The 18448-nt window shown below is 35.3% G+C and overlaps 1 protein-coding gene across 7 annotated transcripts in view; it reads right to left on the bottom strand.

Annotated features, from left to right (window-relative positions):
- Positions 1 to 18448, bottom strand: part of CDC42BPA (CDC42 binding protein kinase alpha) — a 364566-nt gene that overhangs the window by 129067 nt on the left and 217051 nt on the right. The window lies entirely within an intron of this gene.

Raw genomic sequence — 18448 nt, forward strand, 5'->3', positions numbered from 1 at the left:
CCTAGAAATCACCAAATATTAGTATGTAGTATATTGTTAAGAACAAAATATTTAGAACAACTTAAAAACTAAAAATTCAAGAATCATAAAAGGTTCTGTTCTTTAGAGTTGGTAATACACAATTTCACACACACAGCGCAAATGGATTTATTTATTTATTTAATTAAATTCAATAAGCATTTGTGATGTGAAAGGTCTGAGCAACATGCTAGGATAGAATGATAAACAAAGCAAAATAATTATTGGCCTCAAGAAGCATGCATTCAGGGGCAGCTAGCTGGTGCAGTGGATAGAAAATGACCTGAGTTCAAATTCTGTCTTAGATATTCAATAATTATGTAGCTGTGTGACCTTGGGAAAGTCACAACCCCATTGCCTTGCAAAAATCTAAAACAAAACAAAACAAAAAAAGCATACATTCTACTGGGGGATTGAAAACATAAACAGTAATTATAGGAAGGAAGAAAATAAGCATTTAGTAAGTCCTTATGATGTGTTAGGCGTTACAGAATGCACTAGTGATAAAAATATAAGCAAAAAAAAGGACAGTCCCTGACCTTAAAGAGATTATATTTTAATGGGGGGGGGGGGAGACACAACACATGAAAAGCTTAAAAAGGGCATGAATCTGGTAGAGAAAGATCCCTGGCATGGAAACATGGCTTTGAAATCTAGAGACTAAGTTCCAAAGTTCCAGGGTAGAATAAGAGGAAAGGCAGGTTGACCTTGGCAGACCATCCAGAGAACAGGGAATTCAGGAAAGACCAATGAATGGGAGAACAGGCCTTGAGGAAAACTAGTCCAGAGTGAGCAGGCCCCCCATGGGATAGACCCAGGATAAGGGGGTCCCAGGCACTGAGAAAAGTACAAGATAATGAGGAAGGAGGGAGCACTAACAATTAAGAGGGCTGAAGAAATATTTTCCATAGTACATGGCACTGCAATGAGTCTTAAAATTATTAAGGATTTTTGAGTAGAGAAATGCTAATTAGCAATAAAATTGTAAAAATTTATTCAGAGGAACAAAAGGGCTAGAATTTTAAAAGAGTAATGAAAAAACATTATGTTGAATGATAAATAGATATTTTAGAGATTATGATAAAGAATTAAGAAGCAAATGAACTCAGTAGTCCAGAGTCCTCCCCATTCTCTAAGAACTACTAGGAAAGCTGGAAAGCAATTTAGCAAAAACCAGATTTAGAACAGCATTTCAGAACATATTGTCACAATACGGTTGAAACAGATATGTGGCCTAAATATAAAAAGTAATTTAATTTTTAAAAAAGCAGAGGAAGCTATAAAGAGATACTTCTTAGGGCTTTTACTAGCAAAAGAATTCTTAATTAAAGGTCAGAAATAATCATAAAAGCATAATAAGATATACAGGCTATTCAAAATGGGAAGCCAATATCACTGGACTTAAGATTACATGTTGGGGAATAAGTTGTAAAAACACTAGACAGGCAGAAATGCCAGGGCGAGATAAAAAAAGACTTTCAAAGCCAAACAGAACACTACCTGAAGGTCTAAGAGGATGGTATAGCTCTCTGTAGTAAGGAGGAATGGAAAGGGTGGGAAGGGTGGGGAGGGAAAGATAATGAATTCTATTTAGGACATAATGTGTTTTAAGTGTCTACAAAATATTTGGAGCTGGAAGATTGGAGGTAGGAAAGGTAGATTGAGAATCATTAATTTAGAGATAGTGATTAAATCCATAGGAGCTGATGAGATCAAAAAGAAAAGACAGAACCCTAAGGAACCTCTCCAATAAGAAGGCTTAATCTGGAGGAAGATCTAGAGGAGAGATAAGGAGCAAAACTAGGAGGGAGTGATGTCCTGAAAATTTAGAGAGAAAGGTTGCTAAGAAGTCATGAATAATGAGGACTGAAAAAAGTCCATTAGATTTGGCAACTCAGATCAAAAGTTTTGGTGGAGTGCTAAGGCTAGAAGACAGACTTTCAAAGGTTAAGATGAGAAAGGAAGGAGAGACAGTGAAGACATCTATTGTAGGCTGTCTTTCTAGGAGTTTATCTACAAAGCACAGAAGAAATACAATCAATAGTTGGTTAGACATAGAAGAAGCAAGTGATTTTTTTTTCAGGTTGAGGAGACACAAGAATGTTTGTAGACCATAGGGAATGAGTCAATAGTGAAGACTGAAAATAAGGGTGGAGATGGGATAGAATGAGATTATTTGAACAAGCAGGGGGGTTGGCCTTGGTAAGGATTAAGGTACTTCATCACATGAAACAGAGATGAAGGAGAAAGTAGCATAAAGTACCTGAAGGATAAAGAAGAGAAAGAAGAGGGAATTCATAGCAAATGACCTCATTTTCCCCCCTATACAATATTAAGCAAGCTCAGTTGATAGAGCAGGGGGAGGGGAGTTGTGGAAGACTTGAGGAACTATAAAAAGGTTTGGAAGAGCTGTTGTGGAGAATGGGGTAGTGAACTGATGAAAGGTATAGCAGAATTGCCTAGCACCAGTGAGAGCAAGATGAGTTTATGAAACATATATTTGTAACAGATCCAGTAAGAATGGTTGAATAATTCTACCCTTTTAAAGCAGCACTTGTGAAAGTATAAAGGTAAAAAATGGTGGAAGTGATTCAAGGAGGTGTTTCCTTTGTAGATGGTGGCACAAACTTAGTGTGTGATTGAGATGGGATGGAGGAGTAGCTCACTGGAAGTGACTAAGTTGAGAAACTGAGTGGTTAAAGTATATGAGGGAGAATCAATAGGTATTATGAAGTCCCTTAGTACAAGGGCAAGTTGTTGGGGAGGAATCAGATACCCAACTCACTGGCGAAGGAAGAGCCTAGGGCTCTCTAGACAACAGCTACCAAGATTTTGAAAAGGACAGAACCTGGAAGTGGTAATGGAGAATCAAGGAGTATTCCATTTTTTCTGTTTGACCATTGAGCATTAAGTGAAGGTACAAGCAGAACCTGCAGGTGCAGGCCAGGGAAGCAGTCATCAGAGAAAAGTCAGTTTTCAGTAAGAACTAGTAGGATCCATAAATGTTTAAAAATAATATTTTATAAAATCATAATCTTCAAACTTCATGCAAAAATTTTCAAAATTTAGAGACCGAGTAGAAGAAATAAAAATTGTATGAAAACAGAAAGAAGTGCATGTAACATCATTGTCATTGTGTATGGAATGGAGTAATTTCTAAGATGCTTTAAGTGACTATAAAGAAGATGAACTTATAGTGCAATGCTTTTATTCAATTACAATTGGCAGTCATTTTGTCTAATTGTTAACAATGCTCTAAATATTTGTAGATGAATTTTTTTAAAACAATAGGATAGTGATTTGTTCTTGAACCAATTTTATTTGAACTCTACAAAGCAAGATTAAAACATCATCAACATCAACACCAGTATTTTCTATATACATCTTAGACTAGAAAAAAATAGACCACAAGGAATATTAAAAGAATCCAAATAAAAATTCATACAACATTATACAATATAGCCCCCAAAATAGCTATGACAATTCTTTGTTAAGAATAAAAAAAAAAGGGGGTGGCTAGGTGGTGCAGTGCACAGAGCACCAGCCCTAGAGTCAGGTGGACCTGAGTTCAAATCCAGTCTCAGACACATAATAATTCCCTAGCTGTGTGGCCTTGGGCAAGCCACTTAACCCCACTGCCTTGCAAAAAAAAAAAAAAAGAATAAAAAAGAAAAAAGATGGGTTTTCTCAAACAGTATGATCAATAGGTTTAAAATTTATAGTATTGTCTGAATAGACAAACACAACTTTACAGAAAAAATAATAAATGTTACTGAGTGAACTAATCAAATATAACTGATACTGTTTTATGCCCAAATTGAACTTATAAAACTATTAATGGACCTCAGTACTCTCCAGGAATATCTACACAAATTCAAACAAATATTTATATCAAACAATACCTAAAATCATGCAGATATATTCATAGAAATTAAGAAATTCATTATAGTTATACAAGATTAGATCACTCTTAAAAAAAAGAATAGGGGGGAAAACCCCTATTTTTAAAGAACCAGACTTGACATGGTCAAAATAGATTTTGCAAGAGTAGAATTGTTCCAACAACTCCTCCAATTGTTATAAAATATGGTCAAGTAGTCAGAATTAGACAAAGAAGCTCATGATTCTTTATTAACAAAGAGATGAGAAATTCTTATACTACAAATACACATACCCTTGAAAATTCAAAAATATAAATGAATTTAAACATTATTATAGACACAACTTAAATCATGATCATCTTTTTCCAGTTGTTTTTCAGTTGTACCTGACTCTTGGTCAGTCCATTTAGAGTTTTCTTGGCATAGATACTGGAGTAGTTTGCCATTTCCTTCTCCGGCTCATTTTGCTGATAAGGCAACTGAAGTAAATAGGGTTAAATGACTTGCCTAGGATCATACAGTTAATAAGTATTTGAAATTAGATTTGAACTCAGGAAATGAGTCTTCCTGATTTCAAGCCTAGTGCTCTATCCACTATGTCACCTGGTTGCCCTATCTAATAAAACAGTGATCCACAAAAACAGAAATTCAAAACTTTAATTACAAGTTGCCACACTAAATAATTTATAAGTAAATAATTATATGCAAAAAGTGATTTACAGAATAAATTTGAAATAAACAAAAAGATGTATTCTCTAATATTAAGTGGAACTGGAAAGAGCTTCAGGTTCAAGGTGGAATTTCAGCTAAGACTTGAAGGAAATCAGGAGGTAGATATGAGCAAAAAAGCATTTCAAGTATGGGGGTTAGCCAGTGAAAACTTCCACAGTAGGAATATAAGAGTGTCTTATGCAAGAAATAGCAAGAGGTTAGAATAACTGGACTGAAGAATATATTGAGGGGTTATTTCAATAGTCCAGGTGTGAGGCAATACCAGAGTGGTGACAGTGACAAAACAGAAAAGAGATTATATTGTTTAGTATTGTACCTTTTCCTTACCCCTCCTTTCTTTCTCCTAAGAGAACTGAAATATAAGAAATTTTCTTCTAGGTACTATTTTTTCTTTTATCTTTGATAAAGACTGATGAGTTGTTTTATTTTTATTCTATTTTTAAGTGAAGCAAAAAACACTGGGTTTCATTTTTTTTAGTATAAAAACATTCTAAATTTCAACAGCAATGAAAGTCATTTTAATAAGTTATTGCTATGAAGCCAACAAAACGTCTTAATAAAACAGTTTTACTGAATCATATATACTAGATAAATTTGAACCTGAATGCCAAATTTCAGGTTCCAACTATTTTTGATTTTTTTTAAATTGACAAAAGAGATATGGAAACATTGTCTGAAAGTCACATTCTTTGTTAACAAATCAGAAATGAGGCAAAATTGTGAAAAAGCAAGCTTTCAAACATTTCATTACTCTTTTAAAGATAATATACCTCTTTTTTGTGTAGGGAACTATTTTTGAAAGTCTTACCAATATGACACAAATAATCTGAAACAAAATGTTTTATTTTGCTTCTAGTGAACCAACAAATTAAATAATTTTATTTATCATATAACTCACTCTAATCAAATGGGAAAAAAAGTTCAGCAGAAAACAATGAATTTTCATATAAATGAAGATCACTATACATTTTCTTACACAAAACATCAACATTCAGAGTTATACCCTGTACCCTGAAGAGATTATCACCTGTACAGAAATGTGCATAGCAGCTTTGTTTGTGGTGGCAAAGAAATGGAAACTGAGGAAATGTCCATTGGGGAATGGCTTAACAAACTGTGGTATATGTATGGGATGGAACACTATTCTATTAGAAACAAGGAGGGATGGGAATTCAGGGAAGATGGAAGGATTTTCATGAACTGATGCTGAGCGAGATGAGCAGAACCAGAGGAACATTGTATATCCTAACAGCAACACAGGAGTGATGATCATCCTGGATGGACTTGCTCATTCCATTAGTGAAACAATCAGGCACAATTTTGGGATGTCTGCGATGGAGAATGCCATCTGTATCCTGAGAAAGAATTATGGAGCTGGACAAAGATCAAAGACTATTACCTTTAATTTTAAAAAAGATGCTGTCTTATGTAATTCTGCTATATCTCATACTATATGTTTCTTCCTTAAAGATATGATTTCTCTCTTATCACATTCAACTTAGGTCAATGCATACTATGGGAATGTTGTAAAGACTAACTGCCTTCTGTGGGGGGTGGGGGGAGGGAAGCAAGAGAAAAATTGTAAAACTCAAAATAAATAAAAACTTTCTAAAATTTTAAAAAAAATCATACCCTGACCTAGGATTGAACTGGTTTTAGAAGAGAGAATAATATATATAATGTTTTAAGTTATTTTCCCTCAAAGGAACTTGCTGTCATCAATTACTTGAAAATTGTTTCTGAATTGAATATGCTTTGCATACATTAAGATATAACCTTATCTCAATTCTTCCTTATTTCTCTTCTATAGTATTATTTTTAAAAACTGACCTTATGTATAGCATATACAGGAAACCACATAAAGTTAATTTGAATAGATCTGTAATTTCATTGATGTGGGCATTTTCTCCTCTATAAAGTCCCTAGTGGAGCAAAATGAACTTCATCCATGCCTTTTCATCTTATGTAACTCCTTTAGAAGCTTCCTCAGAAATCCTCTACAGGAGTTCCATCCAATGTGTTAAAAGGAATTTTTTACATTTCATCTAATTAAATGAATAGAAATGGAAGAGATACATTGGCGGCCAAATGGTTTTCACATGTTCTTATCACATGACGAAAATTTTTTGATCATATATATATTTTTAATGATATCCTTTATACAATTTCTCTTCTATAAGTTTCCACAGTTAATGTATTAAGTAGATTTTTCATTTCTACCCTAGACTTCTCCACCGTACTTTCAGGGACTCAACTCTAATACTTTAAAAACAAATTTATATTATAAACTTTAAAATAATAATAAACCAGGATTTAAATAATACCTACTATAGATTAGATACTGTGCTGAGAGCTTTATAAATCTTAATTGAATTGATCCTCCCCTTTGAAGAAGAACTTATTCACATTTTATAACTAAAGAAACTGAGGCAAACAGAATAACTTATCTAGGATGACATAGTAAGAGCCTGAGGTTGGATTTGAGGTCCTCCTAACTCTAGGTCCAGGACTCTATCCAATATGCCACCTAATTGCCAAACAAATATGAATTTCGAAAACCAAAGAACAAAAAATGATTGTATAAAAAACTGTGAAAGTCTATCATTCAAAACTTCATTCAAAGGTAAGTTCAGCAGAAAACAATGGGGGAGTGGGGAGGAATGGATGGAGGGAATTACAATCAGATACAATTTTAAAGTTTTTTTTTTATTAAATTTAAAACTTAAAATATTGTCCCTGCTTGTACACATATGCTTCTCAATATACTGCTTATTTCTGATATTTTAAAATATTTTACTCATGCTTTTTTTCAGCTTTTTTGTTGCACCATGATCACTACTCAGTCTCTCCTCTACTATAACTCTTCCCCCAAAACAGAAAAATCCTCTCTTGTAAAAACTACAATTCATTAAAACAAATCCAAACAATGATGGTGTCTGAAAATCCAATCTCATTCTGTACCTACTTCTAGTTTACCATCTCTCAGTCAAGAAATAGAAAGGGAGCTTTATCATTAGCCCTTGGTAATTGTGATTACCTTTATATTTATTCAAATTTTTTAAAGCTAGTTTCCTTAACATTATTAGTGGCATGATCTAACCATTCTCCAGGCTCTACTCATTTCATTTGTCAACTTTGCAATTGCAGAGTACAGGTCTTAGTTTTTTAAGTTTTTCCTTGTACTTTATATTTACATTTCAAAAGCTTTGCCCAGCTCCCTTCCTTTTTTTTTCCTTCAAGGCAATGGGGGTTAAGTGACTTCCCTAAGGTCACACAGCTAGGTAATTGTTAAGTGTCTGAGGCTGGATTTAAATTCAGGTCCTTCTGACTCCTGGGCTGGTGCTCTATCCACTGTACCACTTAGCTGCCCCCTTCCTTTTTTTAAATTATAAAAAAAAATTAATTATAAAAAATTATAATCTAAAATTATTAAATTTTTTTAAAAAATCTAATTTAAATAAAATTTTAAAAATGTAAAGAATTCTTAAAAATCTTCTTAATTCTTTTGATGCTGAAATATTTTTTGCCTTTCATTACCAGTGTCAAATTTGGACCAAAATACAAATTTCACAATTACAGTTGCCATTTGTTAGCTTTTTCTTGACTACCCTATAAATGAAACTAAAAGAATTAAATAACAAATAAAACTTAAGAGAAAACATGTAATATAACATAACATGCACATTTTCTCCCTGTATTATTATATTCCTTTTTTAAGGATATGATATTATTAGTTGGAGACTTTTTTCTTTTGCCTTTTGATAGAATTATATTTTCTCTTTTGTCTTTTATTTAATTTCCAGAAAACTCTTGCGTGACCTTGACCATGATTCCTTTGTGCCTTAACTCTTCAAGGATGTTTACAGTTTTCTTCCTTTGATCCAGAAATTCTGGCTTTTCACTTTGACATTCCTGGATGTGTTTACCTTTTTTTCTGAAGGTAGTTTATTTAATAATCTTTTGACATACAATATCCAGGTGAAATTTTGGGGGGCTGTGTTTATGTTTTTCAAGGAGTTTAATAATTTTTAAATTATATGTCCTTGTCTTCCAAGTCATTTGTTTTTGATGATATTTATTTTCATGTTCTTCTAAGTTTTCAGCCTTATTATTTTGTTCTACTAGTCCTTATCTCATTTAGCTATTAATTTGATTTTTTGATTCTACTTTTTAAGGCGTCTACCACTTGTGTCTTATTTCCAGTTTGTTTTAAGTCATTTATTATCCTTCCATGTTTTCCCTCAAAATCTCTAATTTCGTTATTATATTTTATTTAATTTCTTCTATGAGTCCTGGGAGACCTTGTGAAGAAACCATTCTATTTTCTGAGATTCATATTGTTATTATTGTCAAGGAATTCTCTTATTCTGGGTTGACTTCGTGAGCTTCTGTAATACAAAAACTCTTTGCATTAAGAATTTTCCTCTTTTCTTACCTCTAGTGATAATTCTTCCAGTTCTCTTGAAAAGGATGGGTAAGAAGTAGTTAGGTAGTGCCAGGGGATACAGCACCAGCCCTGGAGTCTGGAGGACCTGAGTTCAAATTTGGCTTCAGATACTTAATAATTACCTAGCTGTGTAATCTTGGGCAAGTTACTTAACTTCATCGCCTTGTGAAAACAAAAAAAGGATGGGTAACACCTGTCTGGTCCTGGACATAGTCTGGATGATGCCCTGTAACAATTCTTAATGGGATAGTAAAGACAAGGCCCCATTCTCTGTAAATTCCTATTTTCTACCTCTTCCTTGTGATTAAGCATTGGTATTGGCTTCAGATCTTGTCTTCTTATCCTTATATAATTACCATTTAGGAACTAGTTCGTTCTTTGTTGTTGCCACGACAATCCTCAAATCAGAAATCCTGCTGTGTTCAGGTCTCCTGTGCTCTCCCCCTTACTGGAGAAGGCCCTGTCTCCTATGGTGGCTCCAATGGTCATGTGGTGCAAGCTTTGTGGAGCCCTGATACACAAATGGCCCAGGTGCATCATTTTGTAGGGTTCTCCACCAGAGTCAGGTTCTATTCTGCACCATGGTCTTGAAAGATCAGGAAGGAGTTCTCATTGGCTTCAGTCAATTACTGGACATAAAGCTTGGTTAAAAACCTTGTTGGTACATTTCTACTTAGATCCCCCAAAGGGAGAAATGTTTTGCAGTCAACTATTAAAACTACAATGTGGATATTTGTACCTCAGAAATTGACAAAGGTTAAACACCAAAGTTTAATTTATTTTTTTTCCTAACTACACTTAAAAAGTGATAGAGATATTTAGATTAAACAAAAATAAATCTGCAAAAGCAGAGTTAAGTAGCACAGTAAAGGCAGGAACTCAGCTGATCTCTCCTTCAAATACCTCCAAATACCTTTAAATAATCAGTCTAAACAAATTCTAGAGAGGGAGAACTCCCAAGAAAGATAGGAGTGAAAATTTTCCAGACCAAGACAACTTAGAAGGTTGCCAGGAAAAATCTGGGGAGAAAGGAGCAAAGTCCATCAGAGACCAAATGTCAGCCCAGACCAGTCCCAGAAGCCATAAGCAGGATTCAGTGAAGCACTGGCAGCAGAAGTGCTATCAATGCTCCTCAGCCTAGAGATGCCAAAGATAACCTATAAGGTCAGAAGGAAAGATCTGTTTGTACCTAAGTAAGGGTGGAGCATTGTCTAAAGCAGTCCAAGCGCCAGCCCAGACCAGAACCCAGCAACCCAAGAGCAAGACTTGGGATAACTGAATCAGTAGCAGCTGCTTCAGGAGCTCTAAGCCAATAGATGGTAAAGGGGGTCAAAGAAACTGGCCAGAATGAGATTACAGGGGTCCCTTTGCTAGCACTGAGGCAGGACTCAATTGCTTCTTCCATACCTGGATCCAAGTAGCAGAGTGGCAATTCTAGGGCGAGAAGGAGCAGTAGCATCCCAAAACCTGTAGCAAGTGACGGAGGGACTCTCCTCACAATTCCAGGCCAAAAAAAGAATGTGTGCAGTCACCGTAGATAAAATCACAGGCCAGGGAAGTAGCAAAAACAATTGTTCTTAGATCATACCACTTTAGAACTGACAATTTACTGGTCCTTAGAGGTGTCTCTGGAAACAATTGCCCCAAATTCCTGAACTTTGGGTCAGTGAGCTTTCCTCTGGAAGCAGAGCTCCATGTTAAGAAAGAATTACATATCAAGTAATAAGCTAGAAAAATGAGCAAGACAACAGAAAAAAATTCTAACTATAGAATTTTACTAGGCTGATAAAGAAGATCAAAAAACATACTCAGAAGAGAATAATAAAAGTCAAAGCTCCTACTTGCTCCAAGAAAAATATGAAATGATCTTAAGCCGTGTAAAAGCTCTGAAAAGAATTTTGAAAATCAAGGAAGAAAGGCAGAGGAAAAATTGGAAAGAGATAAAAGCGTGATACAAGAAAATCATGAAAAAAAGAATCAATAACCTGGTAAAGAAGACACCAAAAAATACTGAAGAAAATAACACCTTAAAGGTCCAGTGGTTAAAAAAGTACAAAAAAGTCTGTGAGGCTTAAATGCCTTAAAAAAAGCAAAATCAGCCAAATGGAAAAAGACATCCAAAATTCACTAAAAAAAAAAAAACAACAACTTAAAAAGCAGAATTGGAACAGCCTCAGGGTGCCTGGGTCCCTGGGAGTGTAGGCTCCTGGCAGCAGAAGCAGGTTCCTCAACAGCCAACCTAGGGAGCACCAAGCACAACTTGGAAGATCAGCAGGGAACCTCTGCTGGAGTGAATGCCAAGCTCAGGCCAGCCTGGCCCTTCTCAGTGTAGCTGTGGCCCTGAGCGCAGCCCAGACCCAGGAAATGGAAGCAGACCCATAGGGCCATCTAGTAGGGAGCTACCTGGCAGCTGCTTCCAGGGCACTCAGCCCACGGAAGGTAAGGGGGTAAGGGGGAGACTGTTAAGGTCTCTCCTCTGTCCCTGGGACAGGAATCTGGGGCTTTGTCCATATTCAGACCCTGGTCTCAGTCTGGGGGGCCCCTAATGCCATAGAGCAGAGATATTCCTCACAGACTCAGTGCAGAGGGATGGGCTTCTGATCATCCACAGGCAGGAGAGCAATCAAAGCTTCTGATAAGACCTTGAAGGAACTGAGGTCCTTGTGGGGATGTCCCAATAATAATCAAAAGTTTGGGAAGCACCCCCAAATGAGGCCCAGGCTGGGGAAATGAGTAAACAGGAAAAAAAAGGAACATGACTGTAAACAATTAATTTGGTCCCATGGAGGATCAAAATACATACTTAGAAGCTTCTGTACCTAAAGACTCCAAGAAATATGGAAGCTGGGCTCAGACTATGATAGAGCTCAAAAAAGATTTCGAAAATCAATTAAGGGAGGTAGAGGAAAAATTGGGAAGAGAAATGAAAGATATGTAGGAGAAACATGAAAATGAAGTCAGCAGCTTAGTCAAGAAAATCCAGAAAAATGATGAAGAAAACAACATGTTAAAAACCAGTTTAGGTCAAATGGATAAAACAATCTAGAAAGTTATTGAGGAGAAGAATGCCTTAAAAAATAGAATTGGTCAGATGGAAAAGGAGATAAGAAAGCTCTGAGGAAAAAATAAATGCTTCAGATGTAGAATAGAGCCAGAGGAAGCTGATGACTTTGCAAGGAATCAAGACACAATAATTCAACACCAAAAGAATGAAAAACTAGAAGAAAATGTGAAATATCTCATTGACAAAACAACTGATCTGGAAAATAGATAAAGGAAAGACAATTTAAAAATTATTGGGCTACCTGAAAGTCATGATCAGGAAAAGAGCCTTGACCTCATTTTTAAAGAATTTCTACAGAAAAATTGCCCTAAGATCCTAGAAGCAGAGGGCAAAATAGAAATTGAGAGAATCCACCAATCTCCTCCTGAAAGAGACCCCCCCCCCCCAAAAATAACTCCAAGGAATATTACAGCCAAGTTCCAGAACTCCCAAGTCAAAGAGAAAATATTACAAGCAGCCAGAAGGAAACAATTCAAATATTGTGGAACTACAGTCAAGATCACACAGGACTTAGCAGTATCCACATTAAAGGCTCGTAGGGTTTGGAACATAGCATTCTGGAAGGCAAAAGAGTTTGAAATGCAACCAAGAATCAAGTATCCTGCAAAACTGAATATCCTCTTCCAGAGGAAAAGATGGACTTCCAATGAGATGGAGGAATTTCAAATGTTTCTGTTGAAATGACCAAAGCTGAACAGAAAGTCTGACCTTCAAGTACAGGACTCAGGTGAAGCATAGAGAGGGAGGATGAAAAGGGTAAATTATGAGGGATTTAATGATGATGAACTGCAGGTATTCCTGCATGGGAAGATGATATAGATAATACTCATATGAACCTTTTCATTTATTAAACCAGTTAGAAGGAGCGTATGTAGACAAGGCACAGGAGAGCTGAATTTGAAGGTATAATATATTGTAAAAATGGAGTCAATGAGTGAAAGGGAAATGTACTTGGAGTAAGAGAAAGGAGAGGTAGAATAAGTTAAGATATTTCATGTAAAAGAGTCAAGAAATAGCTTTTGCAATGGTATGGAAGAGGAAGGTGATGGGGAATGAGGGATGGCTCAGAGAGGAAACAGCACACATACTCAATAGGGTACAGAAATCTAGAAGAAAAAGGAAAGAAAGGGGACAGGGGGAGGGGAGGGAGGATGTAGGTGATAGAGGAGAGGCTAGATCATAGGAGAGGACAGTCAGATATAAAACATTTTCTTTTCTATTTTTCAAGGTGGTGGGATTGGGTGGCCTGTCCAGGACCACAGGGCTGAGTGGTTGCTGGGTCTCTGGGGCAGGGGGAAGATCGTAGGCTTGGGGCCTCCTGGCCCCCAGGCTAGTGCTCTGTCTGCTGCGCCACCCAGCTGCCCCACAGCATTTTTGAAGAGGGACAGGGTAAAAGAGAGAGAAAATATAATAGATGGTAGTGGGGAGGAATGGATGGAGGGAATTACAATCAGCAACAACAATTGTGGAAAAATATGGAAGTAACTTCTCTGATGGACTTGTGATAAAGAATGTGATCCAGATAGAGCTGATGGTATCAGAACATAAACCAAAACACATTTTTTTCTCTTTCTTTCACTTTATTTCTCATGAGCTTTTATATTTTTTGTGGGGGAAGGGGGGGATTATGTTTATTCTTACAACAAAAATATTTTAGTATTGTGTAAATAAATAAAAAAAAGGAAAAAAAAGTAGAATTGGCCAAATGGAAAAAGAGGTACAAAAGCACACTAAGAAACTGCTTATGAATTAGAATTGAAAAAATGGAAGCTAATAACTTTGTGAGAAATAAAAAACAATTTAAAAAACTAAAAGAAAGAAAAACAGAAGGCAATGTGAAATATTTCACTGAAAAAACAACTGACCTGGAAAATAGATCCAGGAGAGAGTGTTTTAAATTTATTGGACTAGGGTCAGCTAGGTGACACAGTGGATAGAGTACTGGTCCTGGTGTCAGGAGGACCTGAGTTCAAATCTAGCCTCAGACACTTATTAATTACCTATGTGACCTTGGGCAAGACACTTAACCCCATTGCCTTAGAAAAAAAACACAAAACAAAAATTATTGGACTATCAAAAAGTCATGATTTTAAAAAATAAAGCCTAAATATCAACTTTCAATAAATTATCAAGAAAACTGCCCCAATAGTATAGAACCAGAGTAAATAGAAATTGAAAGAATCTACCAATAACATGCTGAAAAAAAATGTCAAAATGCAAACTCCCAGGAATATTATACTCAAATTGCAAAGTTTTCCAGGTCAAAGAGAAAATGTAGCAAGCAGCCAGAGGGAAAAACCCAATTCAAATTATGGAGATACAGTCAGGATAACATAAGATTTAGCAGCTTCTACACCAAAGAATTTTACTACTGGGATATGATATTCTGGAGGGCAAAGGAATTAGGATTACAATCAAGAATCATCTACTTAACAAAAATGAGTATAATTCTTCAGGAGAAAAAAATAGACATTTAATGAAATAGAAGACTTTTATGCACTCTTCCTGAAAAGAACAAAGCAGAATGGAAAATTTAACTTTTAACTTCCAAATGCAAGACTCAAAAAAAAAAAAGCATAAAAAGGCAAAAAGGAAAGGGAACGAATAAGAGATTTAATAAAAATAAACAGTTTACATTCCTACATGGGAAAATGATATTCGTAATTTCTAAGAACTTTCTCATTATTAGGGCAGTTACAAGGAGTAGAGGTAGACAGAGAATAGGGATGTGAGCTGAAGATGAAGGAATGATATCTAAAAAAAATAAAATTAAGGGCAGAGAAGAATTTATTGGAAGGGAAACGTAGAATGGGATAAATTAGTTCACTTTAAAGAATCAAGAAAAAAGCTTTTATAACAGAGGGGGAACAAGGAGAGAAAAGGGAGTTAGGTGAACCTTACTCTCACCTGAATTGATTGAAAGAGGGAATAACATACACACTCAATTGGGATAGAAATTCAATCTTGTCCTACAGGAAAGTAGGAGGGTAAGGGGATAAGAGCAAGGATGGGAGGGTGATTTGGAATAGAAAGGAGGGAAGATTGGGGGGGAGGGAAAGTAAACAAAAGCAAGACACCTTTGAGGAGGGACTGGGTGAAAGGAGAGAGAGAGAGAGAATAGAATAAACTGAGGTAGAAAACAGGTATGGAGGAAAATATATTTAGAAATAGTAACTGGAAAAAATTTAAAGCAAGTTTCTCTTATAAAGTCTTCATTTCTCAGAGAACTGAGTCAAATTTATAAAAATAAGAACCATTCCCCATTGATAAATGATCAAAAGATAAGAAATTTTCAGATGTAGCCAAATGAAAAAAATGCTCTGACTTACTACTGGAAAAATGCAAATTAAAACAATGCTGAGGAATCTCTCATCTCTTAGATTAGCTAATAGGGCAGAAAAGAAAAATGAGAAATGTTGAAGAGGATGTGAGAAAACGGAGACATTAATGTATTGCTGATGGTGTTGTGAACTGATTCAACCATTCTGTAGAGCAATTTGGAACTGTCCAAAGGGCTATAAAACCATGCATATTCTTTGACATATCAATACCACTATTAGGTATATATTAAAAAAAAGATATAAAAAACAAAAAGAAAAGGACCTATTTGTACAACACTGATTATAGCAACTCTTTTTCTGGTGGCAAAAAAGTGGAAATTGAAGGGATGTCCATCAACTGGGGAATGGCTGAACAAATTATAGTATGTAATTATGATGGAATAGTGTTCTGCTATAAGAAGTGATGAGTAGGATACTCTTAGAAAAACCTGGAAAGACTTACATGAGCTGACAAAAATGAAATGTACTATGTACAGAGTAACAGCAAAATTGTAAGATGATCTGCTATGAATGACTTAGCTATTCTCAGAAATATAATGCACCATGACAACTCTGAAGGATGAATGGTGAAAAATGCAATTCACTTCCAGCAAAAGAACTGATGGAATAAGAAAAAGAGATTTTGAAGAATTTTTTTTAACTTTACTTTCCTTAAAACATTGTACACCCTAACAACAACATGGGGTGAAGATCAACCTCGATGGATGCTCATTCTATTAGTCCAACAAACAGGTACAATTTGGGGCTGTCTGCAATGGAGAATAATATCTGTATCCAGAGAAAGAACTGTGGAGTGTGAACAAAGACCAAGTACTATTACATGTAATTTAGAAAAAAAAAAAAACTGATATCTTATTGTCTGATCTTGCTATCTATTTTACTTTGTTTCTTCCTTTAAGGATAAGAATTCTCTCTCATCACATTCAATTTGGATCAAAGTATACCATGGAAACAAAAAAAAGCTTTACTTTTCTTTGCATTCTTTTTGGTAGATGTTTTCTTTCATAATATGACTAATATGGAAACGTTTTGCATCACTAAACATGTATAATCTATATCAATTTGTTTGCCTTCTCAATAAGAGAGGGGTATAGAAGGAGAAAGAGTATTTGTAATTCAAAGTTTTAAAATCAAATGTTAACAATTATTTTTACATATATTTGGAGAGAAATAAAATACTAAGTTAAAAAAGTTTATCTGTATATATTTCTCTCCAGAGAGTTGGTTATTAAATATTCATCGGTATACACTGCCCACAGGCTTCTTATGCAGTCCTGGATTAAATAAAATTTACAGGTATTTCCTTTTTTTGTCATAGTAATCATAATCACTCTTTCACTTAGTATTCTTTTAAATATTTATGAGGCAGTTTTTCAGAGAATTTTCCTTAGTTTCTTTTAAAAGTATCATTATTATTGGTGGTGCTTTATTATTCCACAGTGCTTTAAGGTATGCAAAACACTTTGAATTTGATCCCTCAAAAGTGTATATATCTCAACAACAACATGAAAAACTCAAATTGATGAACAATTGTGCTTATTTCACAAACCAGCATACTTATACTTAAGATTTTGCAAATTAGGGGCAGCTAGGTGGCAGAGTGGATGGAGCACCGGCCCTGGAGTCAGGAGTACCTGAGCTCAAATCCGGCCTCAGACACTTAATAAATGCCTAGCTGTGTGACCTTGGGCAAGTCACTCTTAATCCCATTGCCTTGAATAAAAACAAAATTAAAAAAACAAGATTTTGCAAGCTAGGCATCAGTAATATGTAAACAAAGAACTACCAGAAGAGAAGGTTGCTTTTCAAAGAGCCAGAAGAACTAGAGACCAAACTCTGAGCATTTGCTGGATTAGATAACAAGAGTTTCAGAAAAACATCTATTTCTGCTTCACTGACTATACCAAAGCCTTTGACCATGTGGATCACAACAAAATATGGCAAGTTCTCAAAGAGATGAAGTATCAGATCTTCTTGTCTCCTGAGGAATCTATATGTGAGGTCAAGAAGCAATAGTTAGAACCCAATAAGAAAAAAAATGGCTATTTTAAGTTTGGGAAAGAAATAAAACAAGCTTTTAATACATTGTTAGCTGATTTATTTAACATATACAGAGAGTACATCATGCAAAAAGCCAAGCTGGATGAATCAAAAACTGGAATTGAGGTAGCAGAAGAAATATCAACAATTTCAGACATGCAGACTACCACTTTGAGAGCAGAAAGTGAAGAAGAATTAAGAAGTTTCTTGATGACGGAGAAAGAGTAGAGTGTAAAATCTGGCATAAAGTTTAACATTAAAAATATCAACCTTTAAACAAAACCAACATCATGGCAACTGATTCCATCACTTTTTTTTTAGGTTTTTTTTTTTTTTGCAAGGCAAACGGGGTTAAGTGGCTTGCCCAAGGCCACACAGCTAGGTAATTATTAAGTGTCTGAGACCGGATTTGAACCCAGGTACTCCTGACTCCAAGGCCAGTGCTTTATCCACTATGCCACCTAGCTGCCCCTATTCCATCACTTCTTGATAAATAGAGGGATGTTTCTGATTTTTAGTATGCTGTTCAGATCTATCATACCTTTCCTTCCAAGGAGTAAGAATTTTTTAATTTCATGGCCACAGTCACCATCTTCCATGTTCTCTGAACCCAAGAATAAAACATCTGACAATGCTTCCATTTCATTAATGAGAACAACAATTAGATAACATAACAAAATTTCTGAGATACAGCCAAAGCAGTATTGTTTAGGGAAAAATTTACATGACTAAAACATATATCCATAAAAGAGAAAGAGGGCAGGTAAAGGAATTGGGCATGTAGTTAAAAAATCATAAAAAGAACAAATTAAAAATCCTCATCACCAAAATAGAAATAATGAAAAATCAAAGAAGAGATTGGTAAAAGTAAAAGTAAACAAATCATTGAACTAATAAATAAAATCAGAAGCTGGCTTTATGTAGA

The sequence above is a fragment of the Macrotis lagotis genome, chromosome 2 (assembly GCF_037893015.1).
Source record: "Macrotis lagotis isolate mMagLag1 chromosome 2, bilby.v1.9.chrom.fasta, whole genome shotgun sequence".
NCBI lineage: Eukaryota > Metazoa > Chordata > Mammalia > Peramelemorphia > Peramelidae > Macrotis > Macrotis lagotis.